This window comes from Lepisma saccharinum, chromosome 27 (assembly GCF_977018435.1).
Source record: "Lepisma saccharinum chromosome 27, izLepSacc3.1, whole genome shotgun sequence".
Lineage (NCBI taxonomy): Eukaryota > Metazoa > Arthropoda > Insecta > Zygentoma > Lepismatidae > Lepisma > Lepisma saccharinum.
The window spans coordinates 37,021,530-37,036,855 of NC_139255.1; the positions used below are offsets into that span (position 1 = coordinate 37,021,530).

General features: G+C 40.8%; 2 protein-coding genes across 3 annotated transcripts in view; one reads left to right on the forward strand and one right to left on the reverse strand.

The window, feature by feature from the left end:
- The window catches only part of brn (beta-1,3-galactosyltransferase brn), a 31,354-nt gene extending 19,705 nt beyond the window's left edge, over positions 1-11,649 (reverse strand). The window contains exon 1 of the mRNA XM_083113392.1: positions 11,546-11,649. The gene's annotated coding sequence lies outside the window, so the exon portion shown is untranslated. The remainder of the gene's footprint in view (positions 1-11,545) is intronic.
- usp (retinoid X receptor ultraspiracle) overlaps positions 1-15,326 on the forward strand; it is a 146,133-nt gene that overhangs the window by 12,009 nt on the left and 118,798 nt on the right. The window lies entirely within an intron of this gene.

The following is a 15,326-nucleotide window of genomic DNA, read 5'->3' on the forward strand; positions in this document are numbered from 1 at the left end:
GAGTTTCTTTAAGAGGAAAGCCAATATTGAAATTTGTAGAGATGAAAGTGATTTTAGAATATTTTAACACCTATAGAATTATTGAGGATATTGTTTTTTTTTTGTTTTTTTTTTTTGAGGAGGTTCCTTGGGGTGTTCCAAGAAAGATACAAAATTGAGAATGCAGTAATTTTCTGATAACAAATCTCTCCATTGTATAGAGGAGTCTTCCATGATCAGTGCTTTCTGCAATAGCAGCAGTAATTTGTTCAAAAGTTTTCTTACCTTAAGGAAGGTGCATTTTGAAGATTGTACTGTAAAGAATCAGTAGCTTGCCTGGGATTCTTGTAAAGGGGCTATTTTTTCTTTTTTACTAGTCAGTCTTATATTTTGCAATATTTGCATTTGACATACTTTTTTTAGGGGTGGTGATCAAGGGGGTATAACTAACAATGCCCCCTCTTGAGCACTCCATTCTGAAAAATCCGGAGCCAATGGCGAGGAGCCATTTGTGGCGTCCTTGTGACGTCACGGTGGCTTCCAAGCCAGTTGAGCTTGGGATTCTGGATGGATCAGGTGGGTGCGCGATGCGCTTGATTGATTCTGCCTGGCCTCCAGAGTATGTCCGCTGAGTCTTCGCATTCGGGCGATACGATACCTGTTTCCCAGGACTCTGACGCTTCTTCCGACACGTTAGAACCAGTGGCGGACACACCCCGAGCTCTGAATTCACCTGTTTTCGTCTCGATTGCGTGCAATTGTACGCCGCGCTCGGCTTTTCGCACGCCAATTACGGCACGCCAAGTTACTCTCGACACTCTGTGGAACATTACCCCACAGACTTCAGGGGCGGACCAGGACCCTGTCTGCAAGATGGAAGAATTCCGGCAGATGCTACAAGATGCACTTCGCCCACTTCAGCAAGAGGTTCAAGAACTTCGCCGCAAGGTTGATACAGCACCTCCAGCACGAGCAGCCCCGACGGTGGAACCAGGCCCGGAGTTTGATGTCGATGCGGCAGTGGCGTTCCTGCGCAGTCGGCATACCGACCCTGCGATGCCCACCAGAGACTATTGGGAAATTGCACATCTCCTGCTCGAAGCCAAGTACCGTGAGCACTTCACACCCGAGGACCTACAGCTCTTCACTCGCCGCTTGCGTATTCTCGTCATTGCAGTTTCCAGAGGATGGAAGGTTGCCGCCTACAACGACACAGCTTGTGCTATCCTGGGCATCACCATACAAGAGCCGCCGCCTCCACCGCCGGTGTACCGGCAACAACCAGCCCCCAGAGGACGTCGGGGAACACGGGGCCCCTTTCATCCAGCCAAAGCAGAGGCGAATGCGACGTAGTCTGCCGCTTCGCCCCATCGCCCCGCGTCTCCTGCCGGTAGTTCATCAGCCGCCGGACCCGGACCCTCGACTCATCTTCGATCGCCTCATGACCCAACTACAGTATGACGAAGTGGTTATCGAAGACGATGTTCGAGACATTGAAGACTGGGACTTCTGGCGACCTCTCATCGATATGTTATCCCAACATATCCACGATGCAGGAGACGGCGACGACGAGGATGGCAACAAAGATGGGGACAATCCACCGGAACAACAACCTGGACAACCTGCCGAACGCGATGAAGAGGACGACGACGCTAGCCTAGCTCCGCCCGTGATCCACAGACTTCGTCTGAATCCAGCAGATCTTCCAGTGTGGAAATTCGCCACGCCGGGGTCATTTCAGGCCCCGCCACTAGTGCACACTCCGCCCCGGGACTGCCCTTTGCGCGCAAGAAGAACGCATCCTGCGTTTCTCCCGGCTATTCGGTCCATGACCGACGCGGGAATCCTGGAATCGTGCGACACTGTTCGTAATGCCTTTGCCCTACACGCGGTCCCAAAACAAGGATCCAGCACACCCCGTCTCATCTATGACTGCAGTGAGTGGACAGCTTTTTACCCTAAACTCCCCTTTCATCTTCCGACAATTTACGGCCTCCAAGAACGACTTCGTCCGGACGACTTTCTGGTGAAAATTGATCTCGTCGACGGCTTCTATCACGTGGATGTGGCACCCGTCCTGGCCCAATACTTCGGAGTCCGATGTGATGGACAGTGCTTTCGATTCCGGAAACTTCCCATGGGCTGGACTTGGAGCCCCTTTCACATGCAACGACTGGCTTCAAAATTCTTCGACCAGTGGCAATCAGATACGATCCACATTTGGGTGTATTACGACGATATTCTCATCGCAGGCCCTCCACAGGAATTGCAGCGAGTGGTGCGTGAAATTTGTGCTTCGAGTGTACGTGTGAACACAGTTAAAAGTGTCCTTTCCCCAGTTCGAGCTTTAATATATCTCGGCCTGCAAGTGAACCTCGATGCAAACCACATAAGTGCCCCGGATAAGTATTTACATATTGTTCAAACAGTGCCTAAGGAGCTAGTGCATCTTAAACGTGTGCATCAGGCCCTAGCGGGCTACATAGCCTGGGCCGGGCCCATTCTGAACTTGTCTTTATGTGTGGCGTTTGCATTAGTGCAAAAAGACCCCCTTCTGTGGGAATGGGCTCTTGCAAGGCTTCGCCGAGCCAAAAACACCCCAACTCCGGTGTTCCGAGAACATTTAGCGTTCGCAATACTGTACTCGGACGCTACTACCTCCTCCATCGCCGCGGCATGGAATGATGGGACAATTTTGTTTCAAATGTTGAACCTCCCCGAGGATCAGGTGTTTTATTATGAGTTTCTAGCCGCATTGGGGGCGATTTGTCTTTTTCCAGGTGGTATTAAGGACATGCGATACAGTCTCCAAGGGGACTGTTCCCAAGCTCTTCCGTCCATGCCAACTTAGCTCTCTTGGAGCCAGATCTGGCTCTTTCGTGCACTCGTTCGTCTGTGAACTGGGATGCCCAACCCTGTGCCCCATTATGATGCCATTACTGGTTCCGGCCCACATAGACCAACTTTTGTCATATTTATACATTTTGCATGTGACGTGTATTGTTATATTCACTGCGTTGCCCCACTTCCCAGCTACTTCTCTATGGTGCCGTGTTTGAGGTAATATTGTTATCAGGGAATTCTTTATTTTCAATTTCATACGACCATCAGTGGATTATTGAGATGGCCGATGCCGCCGGATCTAGATGTTGAAAACTAAGAATAAATTGTCATCAATTTAGAGTTAACAATAATAGCAGTGCCCCCACCCCTTTGACAACTAACATTACCCTAGGAGGCACTTTATCCAGCCTTCGTTAACCTAACTCATGAAAGTCAGTTTTAACTCCATTTAAGGTGAAATTTAGTTCTTTTATGTGCATCCGGTTTGGCAACACTGCCAGGAGGCAAGGAGAAATGCATTGATCATATGGGAGTATGATTTGATTCCTCCCATGAGTTTTTAGTAAGATATGTAAGGGACTATTCGTTTTGATTTGATTTATGTTATTTAGTATTGCTTTTCTGCCACTTTTGGCTAATATATGAGGATAAGTGACATGAGGGACACTCACAAAGAACACCAATACTCATCCAGGCTGGGATTTGAACTTGGTACCCCTAACATTGTAGTGTGCTGAGATAACCACTCCACAGTCATCATCTTCATCCTTCGCTGTTTCCTACCTTTGTCTGGATCAGCATAGAAGTCAAGCCTCCATTTTCTTCTGGTCTTCCATGACATTTCAATCTTGTCCTCTAACACACTCCAATATCTGCTCTTTCCACCAACATCTTGGTCTCCCCCTTGGCCTTATTCCCACTCCTTGTGCATTGTAAGCTCTTAATGGCAGTCTTTCTGCATCCATCCTCTTCATGTGTCCAAAACATCTCATCTGTGCCTGATCTATTCTGTCCTGAAGCTTCACCACTCCCACTGTATGTCAGGTCTCCACATTCCTTATTCTGTCCCTTCTAGTCTTCCCCAATATACTTGTTAAGAATTTCATCTCCACTGTCTGCATCTCTGTCATTGTCAAGTCTCTGCTTCGTACATAATTATTGGTACATAGTATGTGTTACATATTACCTTCTTGCATTTCATTGGGGCATTCCTGTTCTATATTAATCTTTGAACAATTCAATAGAGTCCACCACCCATTTGTCCTCTTCTGTTTACCTCCTCATCTATTCTTCCTCTTCTCTCAATTATGCTTCCTAGATATTTGAAACTCTCCACTATCCTCAACTCTTCCATGTCCACCTTTATTCGTGTTACATCTCTGGCTCTGTTTCTTGTTGTTATTAGCACCTCACTCTTTTCTGCACTGAATTTTCATTCCTTCTCTTCTAATTTCCTTATTCCAACTATCAAGCTTCTCTGTACTACGTCTACACTGTTTCGCCATGTTACTAAGTCATCAGGGAACAACAGGACCTTCATCTCTCCCTCTCCTATCTTCTTCCTCACCTTTTCTTTAATTGTATTCATTGTAATTATGAAGAGCAGTGGGGAAAGAGCACTTCCCTGTTTTAGTCCATTACTTATCCTGAACCTCTCTGTTCTTCCCACTGGTGTCTGCACACAGCTCTGGTCGGCTTTGTATGTGCTCTGCACTCTACACATTATCTTTTCCTCGACTCCTTTCTCTCTTAAAGCCTTCCAAATCTTTGTTCTGCCCATACTATCATATTCCTTTTCTATATCTAGAATATCATAATCAAATCATTTCCATACTTGTAATACCTTTGCTGGAGTTGGCTTATAGTGAATGTCAGATCTACTGTTGATCTGTCTCTTTTAAATCCATGCTGTTCCTCTCATGTTCAGCTCCTCTGTTACTTCTCATATTCTTTTCTCTAATATTTTCTCATACACCTTTGCTGCATGGCAAATTAGTGTTATTCCTCTATAAATTTTACATTCCTTTCTGTCCCCCTTCTTGAATATGGGAACTATTAGTCCCTTTGTCCAATCTCTTGGCACTTCTCTCTCTTGTCATACTGTTTTCATTACTCTGTACAGCCACTGCTCACCAATCACTCCTGCTCTAGTATAATTTCCACTGGCACTTATCTATTCCAGGTGCTCTACCTTTCTTCATTCTCTTCAGTGCTTCCTTCACGTCCTTCCACATGAGATTAATTTTCCCTTCCTTTTTTCCCCTTCACATATAAATACGTAGCGAAGTATGTTGGCCAGTCTCTGGCTTTTTTTTTTGCCTGTTCTTCACTGTCATAAGGAAATTCGAGTGGCCCCTTCTAGTTTTCTACACTTTAGGACACTGGATGTAGTGTAGGTGTATCCCAGTGAGTGTCAGGCTGGTGGAAGGAAATTATGTTTGACCAAGTAGACGCTGCATGTAAGAATAGTGGTGTTCAAGTTCTGAAGGTTCAACAGACACTTGTCTGTTAATTTAAATGTTCATATGATTGGTTAACATGAAACGCATTACCATACACTACACTGTCACTGCTCCAGAACGTGGTGCAAATGGTGCCGACACCAAATCGACAAAGTAGATGTCGCGGTGTTGCACTTTGAAACCAATTAGGTGTGTGAGTGGAGAGAGTCAAAAGGGGCTATAGTTTTCAACCTTTTTAAATGTCCTCCATTTGACGAACCTGAGAGAAAACCATAGCCACATATCTTGGGGTGCGGTACACACAGACAATGGAAGGCTAATTTGGAGTTGTCTAGCATCTTGCTACTCCCTTCCCCCCCAGCCTGCTCCCCCGTAAAAAAAGGACAGGAAGAGGATGGCGTCAGTGAATGTACTTCCCTTGTTCTGAGTGTTTTTTCAAGGATAGTGAAACATTTAGTCTACTCCCTTTCTTTTTCACCTCAGTCTAGGAATAATCATACAATGGAGGCCTCGCTTGAATAGCTATGTTTTTGCTGTTTGAGAGGCAATTAATTAATGTTATAATGAAAACAAACTATAAATACAACATGAAACAAAGCTACACAACAGATTACTCATTTCATCACACAAGAAATATGTTTCCAAAGCTTCAATGGCTTTACTGAAATTACATGTTTTCACATATATGTTATTGATTTTTTGTTATGCAACATATTTAGTCCTTGTACAAACAAAATATCAAAATTAAATTTTCATATTTACATATAACATACTAATAATGATACAGGGATAGAAACATCCCTGGTAGTAATGAGAATTTACTTTTGTTGCCAGGAAAAATTGTCTCCTATGGGGTTATCCCTGATGCCCCCTTCCCCGTTTCCTTGCACTGTTGTGTTACACCCTTCCCAACTTCATTTTTGTTAACAATTTGTAAAGTTATGTTGTCATGGAACACTGCCATGGCTGGAATTAAAGTAATCAACAACTAACTCTTTTGCACTCTCGTTCTTGTATGAAGATCACTCGTATTGCCTCACTTTATCACTTTGTGTATCGTCGTGTTTTCTTGTTTCGTCTGGTGTGTGGCCACCCACAAGAGCCTCATGTTAAACTTTCCCTGAGTCGTTTGCAACAAAAATGATGCATCGTGTTGGGTCCAGCGTGCAGCTTGCCTAACATCCCTTAAGGCTACACGGTGGAGATGTTGGGTATGGATCCCAGTACCTCTCGCAGGCTACGGTAGTGTTTTGCAGGGTACTTAATTTCTGTGTATAAGTGCATGTTTGTGGGGTTGATGGTAAAGTGCATGCATTGAATGATGTTCCTCCAAATAGTTTTTTCTGTCAAATAGAATGTCATCTATCCATTTGGGTACCTTCATAATCTCAGACTTCTATATTGTATTTCAACCATCATCTTGAAAAAGCTCCTGTGGCAGAAGGGTAACCTGATTCGAACTTCCCATGAATATACCTAACAGGCATGGCTTGGATGATCCCGGCTCTGTTTTCCTCACCTGAGTTTTTATTTTTTAGAAAAAACTAAAAAAACATCAAAAGTGTTTTTTTGGTCAAAATTTTGAAAATTAATGTTTTAAATACTTATGAGGGTCAACTATTGTGACCAGTTGGAGAAAAATTGTAGAATAAAATGCTTAGTATATCTTATAATACTCCAAATAATTAATATAGTACAACTCTCAGTGGGTTTTACAGAGGCAGAAAAATGACGTAAAAATATATACAAATACAGTTATTAAAATAACATCTCTTTGTAGTATGCTCCCCATCATTCTCTGCCATTTTCAATTAAACAGATGGCTGCGGTATAGGCCAATACCAACAGTCACATAAAAGACTTGCACTGGACATGCAGATTTTTTTTTTTTTTTTTTTTTTTTTTTTGTGGAGTGGCTGGAATTATAAAGGCATATAGAGCATAGCTGCTTTGTATGGGTTGGGGGGTTGGGACATGCCATAAAATCTTTATTATAAGATTTCCACTAGCAAAAATGGCATTCGGGAATAATTTTAAGGTGACTTTGCATTTACCACACTGGTTTATCGAGAGCTTTTCAGTGCTTGTATTTGATACTATTGATTTTCTCACAATTTCGGAGGGAGCTGTAGCCCCTTAAGTCCCCCTTTGTGTGTGCCAATGCACAGAAGAGAAGAGTACAAGAAGAAATTGTTGAATCCACAACCCTCACTTCCCACTTGAATGTTGATAAACCTAATTCCACAGCGACCTTCACCAGTCTATCCAAAGAAGCCCGCAATCAACTGGCCCAGAAACAGCCCAGCATGGTAGTAATGCTGGTTTTAAAAACATTCACATTTCTTACCCCATGAGTCTGCGAGCAGGATGTGGAAATGAATGGTTTCTTTTATTTCCACACAATCTTTACCAGGTAGTTACATGCCTTTGAGAAGTTTGGGTGCACCTTTCCCTTTACCAATGTCTTACATCATGCCAATCATCTGCTTCCGAGGAGGGTGCGGGTTTGTTCAGTAATTCTTGGAAAACTAACTTTTGAAAAGGACCAATGTTACTCTTGGCATCGCTTGTAGCAACTCAAAAACAATGGTATCTGAAGGTATTGGTGGGAAAATTTTAACCGATACTTACTGATACCAATACCACTGACATCGGTCGATACCAATAAGAGAGCAGAAGTGAAAAGTCAAGCAAAGCCTGATCTGGCAGAGTGCCTAAGCTTCTAGAGCGATGGCACAGTATGCTGGAGACCAGGACTCAACTTCTGGTGAAGCCTGCACATTTCTCTTAATTTTCAGGTTTTGTTTTGCTCAGTTATTTTGAATTATGTTGAATGAATTTTAGTAGGATTCACAATTGATAATTCATCAGTTTATTGAAAATAATATAAGTACGTGTGTGTGTGTTGAAAAGTTGGGAAAGCCGGGGAAGTTAATTTGACACCCTGTAAGCCTCATCACATTTTTATTTAAAAGTGGCTGAATCTCTGTGCAAAATAAAATTTGTGAAAGCATTCTTCCTACGTAATGGTTGGACACCAAGCATGATGAAGTTTCAAAACATTCATTCTGAGTGGCAAAAGGCTGCAGATTCTTGAAAGTACAGAAAACAAATTTTATCCAAAATGATTGTTATAGTTTCAATATTTTTTTCTGGGTAGCTCATGAAACATATGGTATTTATGGCCATGTTAATTGATGGAGACACTCTCAAAGTTACAGATAGTTGCTTGTTGATATGTATTTGACCATTAGGAATGCAGGTTGTACAATATGGTGGGTCACTGCTCTGAGAAGCATTTTTTTTGTGCTCAATCAAAGTCTGTCATTTACCATTATCCAATAAAACTTCTCAGAAAGCCTTCCTTCAATTGTGATCATCAGGTGTTAAAGACTCAAAGCAGCGTGTGGCTTAATTAGTCGCTTCCACAAAATACACCACACTGAAGGTTGTGGCATGCCGAGTGGCCCCTGATTTTTTGGAATATGTTGAAAAGCCTCTCTAAGCTGGTCCACTTGTGTTTCTGTTTGTTTTTTTTCCTTTGTGCAGGCACCCTGTTTTTTGAAACTGCCACTTCTGAATAGAGTTCGTCATTGAACAGTGGTACCTGAGTGTGATGAAATTCGAGGACAAAACACCTTCTCACTGCTGCCATCTTCCAAAAATTGCCTCCAGTGGCCAAATGCATAACTACAGGACACTGTCTTTTATGAAATTATAGGGTTATAAACGCCAAATGTTTCATGACCTGCCCAGAGAATTTAAAATCCTGAAATTAATTTAAATATCCCTGTATAACATTCTGAAAGTCATCCATGTTTGGAGGGTTAGAATTTGAATAACTATAAGAAACAAGAAGTTCTACAGTAAATAATCTTCAGCTCCTTTTAAGTTATATTGCAGTACTGGTTTTATAAATGAAGCTAAATAAATTTAGGTTAATTTCTTTTTTCTTTCTCCTGTCGCAGTGTATTCTTTTACACAGATAGGTATTTCATACAGTGGGATGAGTAAATGTTACCAGCCAAATTGTCCATTCATTATTTTCTTATGTCAAGCTTGTTTTTAAAGAATGAATTGCACTGATGCTGGTGTATGTGCTGTCAGTGGGTTCATTGGAATTTTGTTCTTAATCCTTATAAGGCCGGTCTCAAAATTATTACATGAATTATGTAAAAATGATGAAAGTGAATGCTGATTTTGAATTATTTTGAATTAAAAAATTTGTTTCTTGGAAAAAATACATCATTTTACATCCCAAGATGACTGCAATATGCATGAGATGATTCTCATTTAAACCGTGCACGAGTGTCGGTTAAAGGTTCAATATTCACTTTTGTATGCAATGTAGTTAACAAATGATAAAATAATTTTCATACATTTTAATTTTGATATAAAAAATGAGAGGTGGAACTATGAGATGATTGCCATTTACCCTATCTAGCATTTCAGATTTTAAATGTTCAGTATTCACTTTTGTATGGAGTGGAGCTTACAAATGTAACAATCGTTTGAATGCATTCTAATTGAAGGAAAACCGTGGAACAAACCAGGAATTACTGTGATGTAACATGCAATGCAGTTAATTCGATTCACCCTTATTCTCGCATGTGTCACAAGAAATGACCATGTTCATATTGTCCACATTCTTTTCACACATACTGCAGGGCCTCCTCGTGGTGTAGTGGTAACGTCGTTGCCTTGTAATAATAATAATAATAATAATAATAATAATAATAATATATCTTTATTGAGCGGGCGAGGTTCAGCGTACGCTGTTCTCCCACCTAACCCTTGTCAGAATACAGTCTACAGTTACGAACGGTATATATATCCAATAAGAAAAAAAGAAAAGAGAACAAAATAATAATAATAATAATAATAGTAAATAAGTAAGAAAGATGGAAGAAAAAAACGCATGGACAATTTGAAATCAAATAAGAACTGTAAAGATACAATTAATGAGTATATGTATACACAAAAAAATACATAAAACTACATTCTAAATACAATTTTAAGTATATATATAGGCACACACACATGTACACATAAATGCATATTTGTTAATGTTTGATGGTGCAAGAATAGAAATATTTGACATGAAGTAATATTAAATTCTTACATTGACATTAATACATTGTGGGATGTATTTTTATTCGTGTGTGCTTCTAGATTCAAACTGTTTACATAGTAGATAGTCCTTTGCTGTGGATTTAAGAGCATGCAGTGTTGATTGGTTAGTTATTCTTATGGGCAATTTATTCCAGGTTGAAACTGCATTTACCGAGAATGATGATTTGAAGGAGGTGTTACTGTGATGACATGTAAAAATTTTGTTATGCCCTCGCGTGAAGTGTGAGTGTATTTGAGTGCCTACAAGGGGTCCCAGGTTCGATACCCAGTGGAAGCTCATAGTGGTTCTGATCCAACTGTAAGCTGTAGGTTCAGACCCGATTAGCCTATCTGTGCATAAAGTGGACTTAAAACAACAACTCAACAACAGCACACATACTGTGTTTGGTTTCTCTACTCCTGTCACAGACATGACAGTGCCATCCTTCCTTGATACTGCCTCATAGTTCTCAGAGTGGTGCATGGTGTATCCCGCTGAAGCGAATCTGCACATTGCTGTTGCTGGATTTTGTACAGCTGTGCTGCAAATGGTATCACCAGTTCACATGCAATACACTATAAAAATTCCTTTCTTTTTTATCTTTCTCTCAGGGTGATCTTTGCGGATCATATGTGCTGTATAACAAGTATCAGCAAAACTCTAAACAGTCAGCATCAGGAGAAGAATATTTCTCTACAATGTCTTCTTCATCTTCTGAACCGCTGTCTCTTAACAGTATCACCATAATTGTAATGTTGAATTGAAACATGCACATGTATGCACAGGATTTTTTGTGCAAATGCTTTAAGGAACCAGTATAAACTGTAGGTTCAGTCGCGATTAACCTCTAAGAGCAGGGTTGGTTCAAGTGACCAACTATTTTTTTTCCCACATCCATGTTCAATGAATGTGTTGTAATCAGTGTCATAACGATTTTTCTTCATCTTCTACAGCGTAAGGTGTTTTTTTTTTGGGGGGGAGGAGGAGACCGAATCTGCCTGTCTAACCTGACTACCAACGTGCATAAGCAAGTGTATGAATATGTAGATTATTCATTTTGAGAGACACGCCCATTTATGATGCCACAACCAATCAGATTACTTAAAACATGACAATAATCACAACGGTACTAATAATCTGTACTTACTTTTGAAACATCCTGTAGTAGCTCATGCCCTTACGGGCCTGAACATATCACGTGCATGGACTGTACTTGTTTGGGGAAGCATGTTTGCGCGCACTCAAAAGCAACTTGGATGTTGCATTCTGCCCTGTCATTATTCTCTCGGCATAGCGTTCTTTTTAATGTCCGTAATTAGTTTTCATGAAGTAAATGGGCCCCGTTGAGGAGAAACAAGTTGGTGCCCTTGAGAGAGGAAAGCATATTTTATTGTAGTTACAAGGTCGTCGGACTGGTTCATTGTTTCCAGCAGGATGGGAAAAGTTGCTTCGGTTTTCCTAATTGCGGCGTTTCTAGTAGTTGCAAATATTTGTCTTTGTGCGCCAAAGTTTAGCTCCAAACCAAGCAGGCGCGCTTTGTCTTCTTTTTAGGGGCTCAGGTCCGAGGTCGGTTTGTTCGTTCTGTTTTAAGTTTTGCCCTCACAAAGGTTACCTTTTTCCAACCATTCTGCGTATTTTTCTTTCTTTCATTATTTTTTTTTTCAGGGCTCGAAACTAGGCAAGGACTTTGAATTTGAATGAGTCAATAGCAAAGTCAAAAGACCATAAGTAATGTGCATGGAAACACGTACGATGGAATAAAATCTTCACAGTATATATTTCTTTAAACTGCTTTTCAGCTTTTCTTGAAAGGTGAGACCTATTTGCCGATCTCCGTGGCGAAGTGATTAGCACATCGCGCTACGTCGCCAGGGGTCCCGGTTCGAATCCCGGCCTGGACATGAATGTACTTCATCCTTCATCATTTTCATCGTATCACTCATCTCCATCGTCGCGATTAACCAAAAGTGACAGGAAAGCGTCGCTAAATAACTAAGATCAAATCAAATGAAACCTGGTATGGCTTGAAAATCCGTCATTGTGTCACATTTCAATGTTTGACAGTGCAAGGCAGGATAGCATTTGTAGGAAGAACATTATTTTTAATAAGAATATTCTCAACTTCGTGGCCACAGACCGATATCAGGTAAAATGATGTACACTTTACAGTTTCGCAATTAAACTAGTAAAGTTTAAAAATTAATCAGGCAAGGAAATGTGAACGAAATTGTCCATGAAAACCTAAACTATTCAATGTTCCTGTATTGAAAAGATTCAAGATAACATACAGATATTCCATTGTGTTTATAAGCATTCGAATTCCATAATCGCAGGAGATGGCAACCTGATAGATTTAATTAGGCGCCAGACTTGAAATTATACCCGTCTTAACTAAAGTCTTAGTTTCATCAACTTTTGCAGGTTGGGGATTTGTTTGATGTGCGATTTGACTATTTTCCCCGAATATTCTTCCTTCGTTTAATCTTTTCAGCATTCCTTCATCCTGCTTTTTTTCCCCCCACAGTCATGTCTTGCCATGTGTGGTTTAGGGTATTTTTGTACTTAACTTTTATTGCAAGGTGAAATGATGTCCTAGAACAGATATTTGATACATAATGCATTCGCCCACCGTTGACAGTTCTTTCTTTTCAAATTTTAGTGGAACATTTAATTACGAAGTGGTTGAGTGAATGTGCCGAGTTGGCGGAGCGTGGAAGATATACACCTAAAAAACGGATTTTGAGAACGAATGGTGGAATTTTCCCGAAATTCTGTATTATTAGTCCATTGCAACTGGAAATACTTCTGTTACTAAGAATGACTGTTCGTGAGAGGTCTAGCCTAACCTGACCGCCATCGCACATGAGAACAAATTGATCACCCAGCCTACAGTAACCCCTCAGATGTTCAGACCACAAATTAGTATACATCTTCCAAGTATCCATACTGATAGTACAGTGACTATCGTTATGCTATTGTGAAACTGTCGACAGTATTGGAAACCGGCTACCATTGAAATAGATATCCTATTGATTGATTTGGTTTATTTTACTTCACTTTTCTGCTACTTTTGGTGAATCACGAAGATGAGGATGAGTGATATGATGAAACTTATGAAGACACACTCACGAAGAACACTCATACCCAAGCCGGGATTCGAATCCGGGACCCCTGGCGTCTTAGCGTGCTGTGAAAGCCACTCTTACCCCGATATAGATGTTCGAATTTTCAAATTCAAATTTTCTTTATTTAAGGGCGAGGTTCAGCCTGTGGCTTAAGTCGTATATGTTGTGTATAGTTATTACACAATGCCAATCCATTAGTGACAATTGTAAAGTTGTGCTGCGTTGTTGGATATATTCAGGGTAAAATATATTTTCGTCGCGTCAAACAGGACAACGTTATCAAGAAAAGTTGTTTTGCTTGATAACCTCTATACGCCGCGAAACTTGCTGCAGTAACACTGTGTGTGTGTTGTTTATACGATAAATTTCGGGACAAGAACGGGTTGAACCGAGACTCAGCCAAGTTTTCTGGATACCATCTAGTTCTCTAAAAACTGGCTGTAGCGTTGTGGGGTTTTCCCGGGATCCTACGAAGTTTTTACAAATATATGCACATTGTGTATGTATTTTTTCTAGAAAAGAACGTTGTTTTAATTCATTCCACGTTGTTACTTTGTGACCATCTCACGAAAATGACAAAAGGCCTCCCGACTTTCCGCTCTATCTCATCGATTTTTCGGTCCTTTTCCCGACGAGCCTGAAATCTGCGGTATGGAGTTTGCGTCATTAGTCCCCCTGAATTCATTCGGCACGTGTGGTCGGGTGCCGCTGGATGAGGAATATGGGTCACCGCTGTTTACATTACAGAGAGTACATCACAACAACCACGCTGCTGATGTTTTCGAAATTGTGGACAGGACTAGTTTCCGCTTCCGACTGAGTTGTTTGATTGTGAGAGATCCATTCATAGTAATCTGATGGGTGTCGGTAGTTTGGAGATAATTACAAACTTTCAAAATTTATGTAAGCAGTACAATATACGAAGATTGGCCGGCTTACTTTCTCATTTCTAGTTAATGTCACGGCTTCTTAATATCGTTGTGCATTGAGTAAAACATTAAACCAATCGTAAGTTGGAAACTTGTTAAAAATTGTTCGAGATTGTTCCTTTAAACGTGAAACCTTTATCACACCCAAGTTACACAACTCTAATTTGTTTATTTGTAACAGTTGGGCTGAAAAGTTCATAGGCTGACTCATAGATGGCGTTACTAGAATTAAATCCATGTGATTTTTACTTAGTACTAACCTTCAAAAGATACGTGTATAAATTTCACAGCTGCCGGATAATTAGTTCGTGAGATACAGCATTGTGAGTGAAGCAGCTTTTGTTATTGTGAAAAAATGGATAAAAAAGAATTTCGTGTGTTAATAAAGCATTGCTTTTTGGCGAAAAAAAATACTGTTGAAGCCAAGGCTTGGCTTGATAAACATTATTCGGACTCTGCACCAGGAAAATCAATCGTTGAGAAGTGGTTTGCTAAATTTAAACGAGGCGAAATGAGCATCGAAGATGATGCACGCAGTGGACGCCCCAAAGAGGCTGTTACCGACGAAAACATCAAAAAAGTCCACAAAATAATTTTAAATGATCGTAAAGTGAAGTTGATCGAGATAGCTGAGACTTTAAAAATATCAAAGGAACATGTTGGACATATTGTGCATGAATATTTGAACATGCGAAAGCTGTGTGCAAAATGGGTGCCGCGCGTGTTCACAATCGATCAAAAGCAACAACGTTTTGATGATTCGGAGCAATGTTTAGCGATATTCAACCGTAATAAACACGAATTTTTCCGTCGATATATTACAATGGATGAAACATGGCTCCATAACTACACTCCAGAGTCCAATCGACAGTCA